At 38.7% G+C, this 14,180-nt stretch overlaps 1 protein-coding gene and 1 pseudogene across 1 annotated transcript in view; both read left to right on the top strand.

Annotated features, from left to right (window-relative positions):
* Positions 1-14,180, top strand: part of LOC148045345 (uncharacterized) — a 73,714-nt gene that overhangs the window by 12,960 nt on the left and 46,574 nt on the right.
* On the top strand, positions 2,917-3,077 carry LOC148045346 (U4 spliceosomal RNA; annotated as a pseudogene).

Here is a 14,180-nt window from a genome sequence, read left to right as displayed (position 1 = left end):
GGAAGGTCCTGAGACCTCATCGGAGGTATAGATTATATTTAAAATGGTTGCTTTGGGTTGGGTCACAGTCTTACCAATCCTAGTGGATTCTAATGGCTACATTAAAATGCTTATACATAGTAGATATCAATAACAATAGATAGGACTGAGAGTTTGCTAGCATAAGGAACATGTTGTAAAACAGTTTGTTGGCCCCAAGTGCCACACTGGAAGCACAGCTTAAATCAAAGAAATTATATTATCATACTTAGACAATCAGAATTAAAAGTGGATTTTAAGGTCAATCTCTGATAGCTATATTAAAATATCCATGACAGATGGCTGTTTAAATTCTGCTTGAAGACATCCAGGGAAGGAAAACATACCCCTTCTTTATATGTAGATTTATATTGCCACCACAAATGGTTCATAAAGCCGATCACCACAGGGAGATACAAGCACAATTATATAACAATCCATCAGAAATACATATAAAGTATCTACTGTAACCTGTATCATCAACTGAAACACCTGTCTAAATAAGTATGTTTTGATCAGCTGTGGTAAAGTCACAGAAAATATTGCTGCCTACCCTGTTCCAGAGCTGAAATAGGGTGTGAGAATAACTTTGGGAAATAGAGGGAGTAAGGGATTCTCTGGATCCCTTTCAGTCCGGTTTCAGGCCTGGCTACAGCACGGAAACTGCTTTGGTCGCGCTGATCGATGATCTCTGGTGAGCCAGGGATAGGGGTTATTCCTCTATCCTAGTGCTCCTTGACCTCTCAGTGGCCTTCAATACCATCGACCATGGTATCCTTCTGCGACGGTTACGGGAGGTGGGAGTGGGAGGCACCGTTCTATGGTGGTTCTCCTCCTACCTCTCGGACAGATCGCAGTCAGTGTTGGTTGGAAGGCAGAGGTCGAACCCTAGGCCCCTCAACTATGGGGTGCCGCAGGGTTCAGTCCTGTTCCCCCCTCCTATTTAACATCTACATGAAGCCCCTGGGTGAGATCATATGACGGCACGGGATTAAATACCACCAGTATGCGGACGACACTCAATTGTATCTGTCCACCCCGTGCCAACTCAGTGAAGCAGTAGAAGTGATGTGCCAGGGCCTGGAGGCTGTTAGGGTCTGGATGGGAGCGAACAAGCTTGCACTCAATCCCGACAAGACCAAGTGGCTATTGATCCTCCCTCCCCAAAATGGTCCAGTTATTCCATCCCTTAGCCTGGGGGTGAAACCATACGCCCTTCAGAGAGGGTTCACAACTTGGGAGTCCTCCTGGATCCACAGCTGACGTTAGAACATCATTTGTCGGCTGTGACCAGGGGGACCTTTGCCCAGGTCCACCTGGCGCACCAATTGCGACCCTACCTGGACCGGGAGGCCCTTCGGATAGTCACTCACGCCCTCGTGACCTCAAGACTGGATTACTGTAACTACATGGGGCTGCCCTTGAAGAGTGTCCGAAGACTTCAGTTAGTCCAGAACGCAGCTGAGCGAGAGATCGTGAGTGCACCTAGGTACACCCACATTACACCTATCCTCCGCGAGCTGCACTGGCTACCCATTGGTCTCCGGACGCGCCTCAAGGTGCTAGTCATTACTTATAAAGCCCTACATGGCATCAGACCTGGGTACCTGAGAGACCACCTCCTGTCATCATGAAAAGAAAAAAAATGTAAAAGGAAAAAGGCATGAGCTGAGGTCAGGCTGAGCTAGTTGCTGCCAGAGTCACCATGGATGACTCTGCTTAGTGCTTAACTGTTTAAAAAAGCCTCTTAAAAAGTGCCCTCTACAGGAGGCGGCAGGAGAACGATGTGCCTCATCTAGTCTGACTTTTTATGAACACTCGAGCAGAGTTAAGCAAGGGTTAAAAGCCGAAAAATTCCTGACGTAGATGAGGCACTATGTAATACTCTAATACTATCCCTTTGGGTCTTCTGAAATTTTAATTATCTAATCATAAGCAAAAACAATGTTTTCAGTAGAATGAATTTCCACTTCTACTTACACCTGCCAGCCAAAATGCTGCTAGTGGTATTGTTAACATGGGCTGAGGAGGAAAACCTAAATTTTCTGAATCCTGGTGCAACTTTGTGTGTGTGTGTGTGTGTGTGTGTGTGTGTTTGAGAGAGGGGGGAGGGAGGGAGAGAGGGAGGAAGGAGGGGGAGAAGAAAAAGAAAGAAGGAAACTTATTTAGCAAAGGAGAAAAACAAATGCTGTCGCTTTAAATTGGAACTGAGCATGCCTGGTTGTGGAATTCTGGGAGTTGAAGTCCACAAGTCTAAAAAAATTGAAACCCACCAGCCATAAACCTCACCGCATGTCACTGGTGCCACAGAACCTTGCTTCATTCTTGTCAAACTTACTTTCATGGTCAGTGCAACAGAGAGAAGGACCTGCGAGGCATACCACTTTATAAATTATGATCAGCACTGTAAATTGTTCCAGAAACGGCTGTGAGCCATGAAACTTTGGTTAAATGGATATGATTGAAGCCCCAGAGCAAAGAAGCATTTATCACCAGCATTCTAAATCAAGTAAAATTTAGAAATATTTTTCAAAGGCAACTTCAGGCAGAATGTGTGACGGTAATAGCTATATGTGATGATAGTCCAAACAAAATGTAATGGACTGATTATCTGTAACTAAGTAGCAGTTAAATGAGGAAACATGTCCTTTCAATTGAACTCTTATAAAACCTTGGCAGGAAAATTCCCCAGCCTGAATCTATTACTCCAGTTGAGCAGGTATTCAGGATTGGCTGCAGTTACTAAATATTGGCAGAGGCAATTCTTTTTTTTCCAGTGCATGCCTGGAAACAAGCAATGTTGTCCGGGGAATGTATTAGCTGAGCCTTGGAGGTTATCAAGAAATGTATTTAGCACCAACTTAATTTTTTTTAAAAATCAGCATTTTTTTCTGGTACAGCTTTGCGCAGTGGCAGTATCGTAGCCAATGAGGTTTATCCGAGGCGCGATTATTGCTAATTGAAACTCTGGTACAGAAAAAGAATTGTTGGTTTTGAATTTTGTAGATCTCTCTCTCTCTCTCAAACAATCTATATATGTATGTATGTGTATATTTATATACACATCTTACACGGGAAAAGACCCAAATACAACAAGACCAGCATATATTTATTTTTCAGCACAAATGCAACATACATACATACATACATACATACATACATACATACATACATACATACATACATATATACATACACACACACACATGCACACAAATATACATACATGTATTCATACATGTATACATACATATATGTATACAAACAAAAACAACACACATACATACAAAAAAACAAAACTGAAAGTCCAAATAATGCCATATATATATGGCATACTATTTGGACTTTCAGTTTTCTTTTTTCTTTTTCTTTTAATTCCCATGACATGTCAAGCATTAGAACAATAAAACATGAAATAAAAAAGTAAAATAGAATTTTACTATATTAAACTTAGATTTGTAGAAGATTTGTAGAAGAATGGTAAACCCTCAGGAGATATTATATATTAGATATAAGGATTTTGTGGGAGCCAAGAGATCAAATGTGCATGGGCACAAACAAAAACAATAGTGAAGATTTCAGATCTTGAAAAAATTAACTGCTGTCTGTAACATTTCTATCCAAATATAATGCAGTTTACAAGAATGAATAATGACTATTTTCAACAGTAGCAACTGATGAAAATACCAGATCTCCATGTCTGTCTATGTTAGTTCCTGATTTTGAATGAGTTTTAAATGAATAGATTAAACCTACTTATATAATCTAGGTCAGCAACATTAAAGTTACACTAGTACAAAAGGAAGATTAGCTTATTTTCTGGATAGTTGCAATAAAAGAGTAAATGTTCACATTAGTTCCTTTTTTGCAATTCTTACATTGAATATGATATATATCATGTGTGTGTGTGTGTGTGTGTGTGTGCAAATATATAATAGAGGTTAATCCTGACTTACAATGGACCTCCCTAGGACTGCATACAACCATAATGTGAATTTCTGATGGGTGAGCCCCTCCTGTGTTCATGTGGTCATATTTTGGGTGTTCAGCAACCAATCCACATTTACTGCCATTTGCAGTATCTCATCTCAACACTTTTGCTGGAAACCAGCATTTAGAGTCCTGGTGGTGCAGTGGTTAGACTGCAGTATTGCAGACTAACTCTGCCCACACCCTGGAATTCAATCCTGACAGGGTTTAAGCTTGACTGAGCCTTCTATCCTTCTGAGGTTGGTAAAATGAGGACCCAGATTGTTGGGGGCAATATGCTGGCATTGTAAACTGTCCAGAGAATGCTGTAAACCATTATGGAGCAGTATATAAGTCTATGTGCTATTGTTATTTATTCTGGTTTCTGGCAAAAAAACATCCTTTGTAGACAATGGATTCACTTAACAACTATGGTGTTCACTTAACACCGTGATTCAATTAATGACTGTGCAAAAAAAGGTAATAAATTTGGGCACAATCACATAGTGATTCGCTTAATGACTGGCAAGACTTATGACCATAATTTATTTATTTGAATTTGAATTTTATTTCATTTATATGCCGCCCTTTTCCCCGAAGGGGACTCAGGGCGGCTCACAATCCAAGTCAAGGGAAGGGGTACAAATAAAGAATAAAAAAGATGAACAGAACAATACACAATTTAAAAGCACACAACAACCATACCATTCGAGGGGGGGGGGCAAAAGCTCTTTAGCCCCAGGCCTGTCGGAACAGCCAGGTTTTAAGGGCTTTGCGGAAGGCCTGGAGGGTGGTGAGGGTTCAAATCTCCACGGGGAGTTCGTTCCAGAGGGTCGGAGCAGCCACAGAGAAGGCTCTCCTCCGAGTAGTCGCCAGTCGACACTGGCCGGCGGATGGAATTCGGAGGAGGCCTAATCTGTGGGATCTAATCGGTCTATTGGAGGTAATTGGCAGCAGGCGGTCTCTCAAGTTCCCAGGTCCAATACCATGAAGGGCTTTATAAGTGACGACTAGCGCCTTGAAGCGTATCCGAAGACCAATAGGCAGCCAGTGCAGCTTGTGGAGGATAGGTGTTACATGGGTGAACTGAGGTGCACCCACGATCGCTCGCGCGGCTGCATTCTGGACAAGCTGAAGTCTCCGAATGCTCTTCAAGGGGTGCCCCATGTAGAGCACGTTGCAGTAGTCCAGTCTAGAGGTCACAAGGGCACGAGTGACTGTTGTGAGGGCCTCCCGGTTCAGGTAGAGATGCAACTGGTGCACCAGGCGAACCTGGGCAAATGCCCCCCTGGTCACAACCGACAAGTGGTGTTCAAAAGTCAGCTGTGGGTCCAGGAGGACTCCCAAATTGTGAACCCTGTCTGAGGGGCGTACTGTTTGACCCCCCAGCCTGAGAGATGGAAAACTTGGCCAATTAGTGGGAGGGAAACACACCAGCCACTCGGTCTTATCCGGATTGAGTGCAAGCTTGTTAACCCCATCCAGACCCTAACAGCCTCGAGGCACTGGCACACCACGTCAACCGCTTTTGGTCTCAATTACAGTGGTACGTATAAAATGGAGAATAATGCATGAAAAAAATAGGCTGTTAACATGAGCCTGAGCTGTTCCACATATATACAAAAAGAGGGCTGTGAAAATATCTACAGACCTCTGACATCCTGGACATAAACTGTTTAAACTTCTTCTCTCACCACGGCATATCAAAACAACTAGACACAAGGACAGTTTCCCCCCTATGCCATCAGTCTCCTAAGCAGCTAATTCTCACAACACTGTAAAACTATCTGGTAGGGCTGTATTAGTATTATCCTTCTCATCTCTCCTAGTACCTATTTCCTTATCTTCTTACCAATTTCATTGTATTTAAGTACAATGACAATAAAGATTATACTTACTTATGACTATAACTTTGCTGCTTGTATCTTACAATTTATATTAATTGTTTTATTTAGTATCCTTGTATGATTTATGTTGATCGCTTATTTAGTATTCTATGACTATCAGTGAGTGTTGTATCATGATTTATGATGAATGTATTTTATGATTATAATCACGATTTATCACTTGTTGCTTGTATGTACACTGAGAAAAAATTCCTTGTGTGTCCAATCACATTTGGCCAATAAAGAATTCTAGCTGCAGACGAAACAAAAATAAGAAAACCCAACTTGTCTATTTGTTCATACTTTGCAATGCCCTTTTGGAAGGGTAGATAGAAGACAGAATGGCTAATCTGTCCAGGTCTCTTTATTAAAACAATGTCAGAACAGCAAATCAACTTCTAAGAAACCTTAATTTTCACCGATTCAATTCAAAAAAGCTACCAAGAGAGAAGGAAAAAAACTTTTAGAGAGGATAATAATGCCGTGGAACTATGAAGGGCCCTTTAAAACTATCAAGACCAACATTCTTGTTGTTATAGGAGTCTACATTGAAGCATCCTTGGCAGATGGCTGCTTGAAATCATACTATTTATGTGCAGTTGCTTACAGATTCAAAACAAGAAAACAGTGAATATGACAGATGCAGAAGTTTGGATGGTTGATTGAGTACTACTTTTTTTTCTTTTTACAGTAACGTTGTTAATAGGGCCAAAAAAGCTGATTGACTCATTAGGCCTATAAGTGGCTGAAGACAATTCTACAAATGAACAAATCCTCAAGCCCTTCCAACATATCAGATTATGATTGTTATTTTGTCTGTTTTGAACCATGTTGAGCAGCTGTCTGACATTTGAAAATAAGGCAATTCACTCTTACAAATTAGGGCAGGGTTGTATAGAAATCTCTAAAGCCAGCAATTTCAACTGGGAGAAACATCATTATATGAAACAGTTGAAGCCATGACAAAATCTGGGAGAACAAGAAAAAATTCTGCTAGAATTTCTCCCTAAACAAAGCTGTAAAACAGAATCCAGCAAATGACTTGTGCGAAAGTCTAGCTGACACTGGAACAGTTGTGTCCATACATCTGCAGTATAACTGCATTGGAAGAATTGCTAGAAGGACTCTTTCCATAGCCTTCTTGTTAGTCATAAAGTATGCAAAAGGGAACAAATGGATGTACCTGAAACATTTTAGAACTTAATGGCTTGGATTGATGAAATAAACATTGAACTTGTTGGTCACAACTGCAAGCAATAGTTCTGGAGAAAAAAAAGAATGGTGTATATGAAAAGAGGACACTATTGTATAGTGGGCTTTAGTATGCAAGAAGCAGACCACCATAGATACAACAGCATTTCTTGACTTAAACTGGAACTAAGGAACAGCAGGCAATTAGTACCTGTAATTTATACTCTGGGCCCACAGGGCCTTAACCAATCATAACACATGACAAGCCCCACCCAAATATGAATGTTCAAAGTTTCCCTCCAAAACAGTTGGTGTTAACAGTTAGGGTTATCTAAAGGTTAGTTTCACTTTAACAGAACTTAACACATCTATATATATTCAATGCATAACAGAGACCTTATTTAATCAAGAACAGGTTGGTTCTATGACAGTTAGAGGCAGATCAAATACGTGTGTGGAAAAAACAAGGGATTTAAGTTAAGATCCACATATTCTAGAAGTAAGTGTTCCACAGTCAGTATTTAACTTTGTGCCATGTAGAGCAATGCTTTTCAACTGTGCAACTTTAAGATGTCTTACATTTAATTCTCATAATTCCCTACCCAGCATGGGATTTCTCAAAATTAAAGTCCATACATCTTAAAGTTCCCAAGTTTGAAAATCACTGTTGTAGACATTTCTGTTAACTTATGATTCTTTGGTTTTAATTTGACCCAAGGTACCACATTTTTGGCTGTATTAAATGAAAAAGCCTTTATTTCATGAGTTTATATCCTAATAAGTATGTTAATCTTGAATTTGACATTCAGATATGTGTGTGTGTGTGTGTGTGTGTGTGTGTGTGAACACACTAACATGAGCAATCCTGAAAACTTTATAGACTAATACTCAAAATCTAAGTCCATGAGTTCTCATTTCTTTTTTTAAATCAAAATATCAGCCAGCATTTCAAGCCTTCTGCATCCATGCTCAAACCTTCTCCTCATTTATTGAGACTGCTACACAAGTGAGAATCCATCTATCTGTTTTAGGCATTATTTCTGTATCCTGATGTCTATGTGCTGCAGAACTTGCTCCAAAACCTGCTCTGTGAGTAACAGCTCAGATGGAAAGATCAAGGGTGCATAATTTTGCAGGCATGGCTGCAGAACAAGCAGCATTTTGCCAGCCCATCACATTCTGCTACCACATTCAAAAATGGATTCTGAAATTAAAAGTAAATCTTTCTTTTCTTTTAAAAAAATAAAATTGTGTCAAGATGGATTTTTTTCCTGCTTAAATTCTTAGCAATTGGAAAGATTTCAAATCTCTTCCTGAATTTGGAAATGAATTTACAAAAACCTGGCCTTATGGTTTACACCTCACATTCATGATTGGTTGAGCCAACTCTTGTAGGTACGTTGGAAGTAATATGGATTTAGATCCAAATTTCTGACCTACTTTTAGTGAGGATATGGAAGATTTATTTTGGATATGCCCACTGAATTAATTTACTTATGTTACCATTGGCAGACATTTATCTGATGAAAAGATGGCATTATTAATATAATGCTTTTCCAAATGGTATTCATAGTAATCATTTTACTTTACAGTAGCAATTATCTCAGTTTTACAAACACAGGACTTTACATTATTTTTATAACATAAAATACTGGTTACAATTCAAAACAACAAATCAGTAGCTTATCCTTCTTTTAATCACACTTTTCCTGCTCACATCCAACTGACCTTATCAAGTTTCTTATTTATTCAGGAGAGCAATTAATTCAATCTATATGTGAAATTTATTTCCGCCCATCTCCTTACCTTTGACTCATTACTGCTATTTCAATGTTTGAATTGCAATGCTATAATATCATTATAAGTCTAGTCTTACACATACCTCCAACCAGGAGAACAGCTTGGGGCTGGGGGGGGGGGGACTTCAGCTGACAGCTTACAACCATTGTAGTCTTGGAATCCATTCTTGGCTTTAATCACAATCACAATTTCTTTTCACCATAATTTCTCTCTCTCTCCATGTTATACATTAATTCTTCTCAAAAGTAAACAATGCAATTAGGTTTCATATTTTCTTCTTTATTTTATTTCTACCCAGTATTTTATGCAAGGATCTCATGAAAATTTAGAACTTAAAATATGAGCATGCTGTTTGCCATAATAATAAAAGAATTCAAGCAGACAAGCACTTGCCACATAGTAGCCCAAACATAGCAATTATGGATAAGAAAGACAAAAAAAAAATCTACAAGTAGACATCACAGTATCTGGAGACAGCAGAATAGAAGAGAAAGAATGGAAGAAAATCACAAAATACAAAGATCTGCAAATGGAAGTAGAAAGACTGTGGCAAGATAAATCAAAGATAGTACTGATAGTGATAAGTACTTTGGGTGCCATCCCAAAACATATGGAGTATCAGTTGAACACCATCAGCATTGAAAAAAAATCACCATTAGTCAATTGCAAAAGACAACCTCACATGGAATAGCTCACATAATGCAATGATACCTTTAATACCATCAAATAACTAGAGTTTCCTACCCCTTAATCCCCAAGTCTTTGTGAAGAACTTGATAGGTGGATAAAAATGCCAAATCCAATCCAAACATCTGATTAACTGTGCTATGATCACAACTACTACTACTACTACAACTGATAATAATAATTATTATAACTTGCAAATTGAAGTTGAGTGACTGTGGAAAAAGAAATTGTGTGTTGTCCCGATTGTAATTGGAGTCCTTGGAGCAATACCTAAAGGGCTACCTCGCTATTTGGAAATTTTACATTTATTAGACTTGAACATTCTGATTCTACAAAAAACCACCCTACTTGGAACAGCTTATATCCTTCGATGTTACCTTAACAGTTCCCAGGTCCTTGGTTAGGACTCGAGCTGTTGAGCTACCAACCAGCCCCAAAGGCTGTGAATCTCACCAAAGATTAACAACAATAACAACAACAACAACAATGCCATATTGGAGCAAATTTTGTGCTATGGACTCTTTGTGACATAGGCTGGGCAAACCAGGAGCAAAAACAACAGTGACAAAAAGTTATGCCCAATTTATAATTTATACAGGGCCAGGGAATATTGAAAGCTACATTATATTCCCTGTTTTCCTTAACGTCATGGGGAAGAAAATTCCTTGTACTTGAATACTCTAAACAAACAGAATACTCTAAACAAACAATCACTTTTGCCTAACCAACCCTAAATAAAAATTCTGTATCTCTTTTTTTTAAAAAAGGAAATAAATCTCATGTTGAAAGTTTTTGTGGGGGTGTAGACCTTCCGACAATAAGATTGTTTCAAATAAAACAAGTGATTTGGGATGTAATTTTGCTTTCACTTATCTATGATAAATGACAAAATAAGGTAAAGAGATTTAAGATAGAAACTTTGTGCATCCTTCGTTTATACATGCTGATGATATTCTTTCTATTTTTTAAAAAAAACTGTTCACAAGAAAAATATGTTTCATCTTCTCTGGAGTTTTATTATGATATGTTCCACTTTAAAATAAATTATACTTATTATTCATTATAGTTGAAAACAAATTATAATTCAATGTATTGTCATGTTTTCTACCCTTTCCTCTCTGACACATAATGGTATACTTAATCCATGTCACAAAAATCCTTTAATACATGATTTAAACACCCATGGTATAAATAATGAGAAGGCATATTTTCTCTTCATCATTGATTGATATTTGATCTTGAGTCTACCACCTGCCTCTCCTGCTATCAAACTGTGAGTGATGACTAGGGCCCTTCTTTAATTATTGGTCTGTCTAGTAAATATCCAAAACTATGCTTGGACCTGCAGGGAAAGTATCATAAATTTCCAGCTGAATCAGCTTACGTAGGAAGAACTTTAGCTGAAGAATAACAGCTGTCTCTTAGCTGTGGGAAGCAGGGTAGGGAGCATCAATATTGCTCATTCCCATGAACTTGAAATTTGCACTAGGGCAGCTTGGAAGGATCACTCAAAAGTTCATGCAAAGCTTGAATCCTGAGGATGACAGATAACCGTCAGTTAATCAACAGTGTCCACTCTCATAATAAATGATTGCTTAAATAGTAGTGGGTTTTGTTTACCTCTTTGAGCAATGATGGAGCGATAAATTACAAGGAAGACCGGTGTAAATAAGTGGTTTGGGGAGTGAATGGCTTAGATCAATCTAAAACCAATGTAACATTATCTTAAACATTTGTGCTACTGTATCTGCCTCTCTCACTGACATACTGCGCCTACAACTGCATACCATAAGGAGCAATCGTCGCCCGCCTGTCTGCCTGTTTCCCTCAAGAGCCTGAAAAATGCTCATCCAATTGGCACCCATAACACGTTATATGAAAGCTCATGGCATCAAAACAATTTCTCTGTGCTTTAATTTAACCCTTGTTGGTCCTTGACCTCAGAGGAGTTGTTCTTTGACCATCAAATTCTAAGAGTTCAATAGAGCATTTGCTTAAACACCTAAAAGCATAGCCTTAGGCATTTTAGTAACTAAGCCAATAATGAGCCAATAACAGGCTAAAGGACTTTGGGAAGCCTGGGTCTCTAATCTTGCTGTCACATTATACAGCTTCTCTGTGACAAGGAGCACAGAGGCATGGTAAAAAAGAACATAATGATTTTTGGAGCACCATTCTAACTTAGGCACCGATAACTTCATTTTTAATTCTGTCTCATTAAGTTTTGAAGTGGGTTTCAGAAAGCAGAATACACTTTCATAAGAAACAAGTCTGCTTGATGCATTAGTTTCAGATTCTTAGAAATTTTACAATGTACAAAATTAACATATTAACATAATAGTCTACCATTATTGATAAGGGTTTTGTTGCATGTTAAAAGTTGAAAGTCATCATAGCAAAAAGTTTTATGGATTATTTCCCTTTATCCATATATGTCTTAATTAATCTCTTCATTTTTAAGATAGAAGATTCTTGGTTTTTATGCCACAGGCCAAGACAATTACCATATAAAACGGATTGAAAGCTTTATCATTTAATTCTTATATTTTTGTAATATTAAACATGGCATGGGACTGAGTTATCTGATGGTTTCCCTCTCGCCAGTTATATCATCCTGCATCACTAGAACTTCCAGACTGGCTGTTGTGGTTACCATTGTCCAGGGACCTTCAATAGATGGGTCCAGAAAGATGTGTCTTCTCTGCCATGGTGCCTATCTTATGGAACATTTTTCCTCCCAGAATTAGAAAAGGGAGAGACATTGTGGCATAATGGCTGGGCTAGTGGGGATATTCCAACTGGAGACTATTAGGCATCTAATAGTCTCTATTAGGCATGGAAGTCAGCTAGATCAGGGGTCACCAACCTTTTGGACCTCAGGGACCTCTAAATTCATAATTTTAAATCCCACGGACCACTAATATGAATCCAGCCCGCCGCTTGCTGAAGCACCTGTGCTTCCAGTGATGGGATGGGATCCTTCAGGCACTTAGCTTGGCTGCCTGTTTCTGCAACATAAAACACCCAAAGAGCCATTTGAATCAATTTCCCACAGAAAACAAAACACCGGGATCTCTTATCTCTCTCTTTATCTCAGGATCTCTCTCCCTTCCTCCTCCCTCTTTCATCTCTTTCTATTTTTCTGTACAAAAATGGATAATGGAAGGAGAGAATAAGTAGAAAACACTCTCACACAATAGTAGGTATAGATACATAAATATTTGATCCATCTTTCAGCTTGAATTTGTGACTGACATTGTTACTCTGTTTTGCAGACAAACATCTATTCTGTAGCCAAGTAAAATGCAGTTTGTTGATAGCTTCATAGCTTTAATAATGGCCAACAGGGCAATTGTTAACTGGAAGCAGAAACAGTACTTCAAGAACAGCAATCCTTTCTTCAGAAAAGGATAATCAAGTAACTTCAGAGTGCGGATCTAGCTGTGACAGAAAAATAGAACCTTCTTGAAAATAGTGATTTCACTGTTTCCTAGTTTAAAAAAAGGCCTTTTGTCCCACTTTAAAAGCAGAAAAGTTATCAATTTATATTGGCTACAGGAAGCTTTAAGTGTTTTGTATTTATAGTTACAAGTGAAGAACAGAGCAATAGAAATGATATTGGATACTCACATTGCGGAATTTCCAGGCCTTAGAATGATACAAGTTATAACAGTGAAAACATGATCGTAGGGTGATTGTGGAACAGATTACAAACTGCTTGTGTACATGTTCCAAGTCACAACTAAAGCAGACGAACAAAGCCAAACCATTTCCATAATAAGGTCTTGAACCAGGGATGAAATTCAGCAGGTTCTGACAGGTTCTGGAGAACTGGTAGTAGAAATTTTGAGTAGTTCAGAAAACTGGCAAATACAACCTCTGGTTGGCCCCAGGGTGGGGTGGGAATGGAGATTTTGCAATATCCTTCTCCCAGGAGGAATGGGGCTTTTGCAATATTCTTCCTCTGGAGTGGGGAGAGAATGAAGATTTTTGCAATATCCTTCTCCCAGGAGTGGGGAGGGAATGGGGATTTTGCAATATCCTTCCCCTGGAGTAGCGTGGGGATGGAAGTTTTGCAGTATCCTTCCCCTGCCATGCCCACCAAGCCACACCCACAGAACTGGTAGTAAAAAAATTGAATTTCACCACTGTCTTGAACATATATCCATCATTTTCAAGGAATCACTCTGAAATTCATTGACAGAACTAGAGGAACAGTGGAATGAAATTAAATAAGTTATTAAGGCTCTATGAAAAAAAAGGTTGCTGAAGACCAAGAAACAGAAGAAAGCAAACTGGGTGATAGAATAAATGGTAAAAATTGCCAAGGAGAGAAGAGGAACCAAAGCCAAGAAATAACAAAATCTCAGGAAGAACCTAACAAAGAATTTCAGAGAACTGTTAGACAAGATAAGAAATATTAAAGTGACATCTGTAAAGACACTGAAAATGGAAACAGATACAGCAAAACAAGGAAGTCTTCCAAAATATCTTTGAACTCAGAGGAGGTTCCAACCTTAAATTGGTATGCTAAAGAATGCCAACAGATAACAACTGATTCAAAGATCACAGATGGAAGAAGAGTTCTGAAAGTTTATTAGTACAGATGTCAACATTTAACATAGCTTT

The sequence above is a fragment of the Thamnophis sirtalis genome, unplaced genomic scaffold, assembly GCF_051295495.1.
Source record: "Thamnophis sirtalis isolate CommonGarterSnake01/CBP01778 unplaced genomic scaffold, rThaSir2_p1.2 scaffold_5, whole genome shotgun sequence".
NCBI classification, from domain to species: domain Eukaryota; kingdom Metazoa; phylum Chordata; class Lepidosauria; order Squamata; family Natricidae; genus Thamnophis; species Thamnophis sirtalis.
The sequence above is the reverse complement of the archived record's forward strand: the minus strand, read 5'-3'. Positions and strand labels throughout refer to the sequence as shown.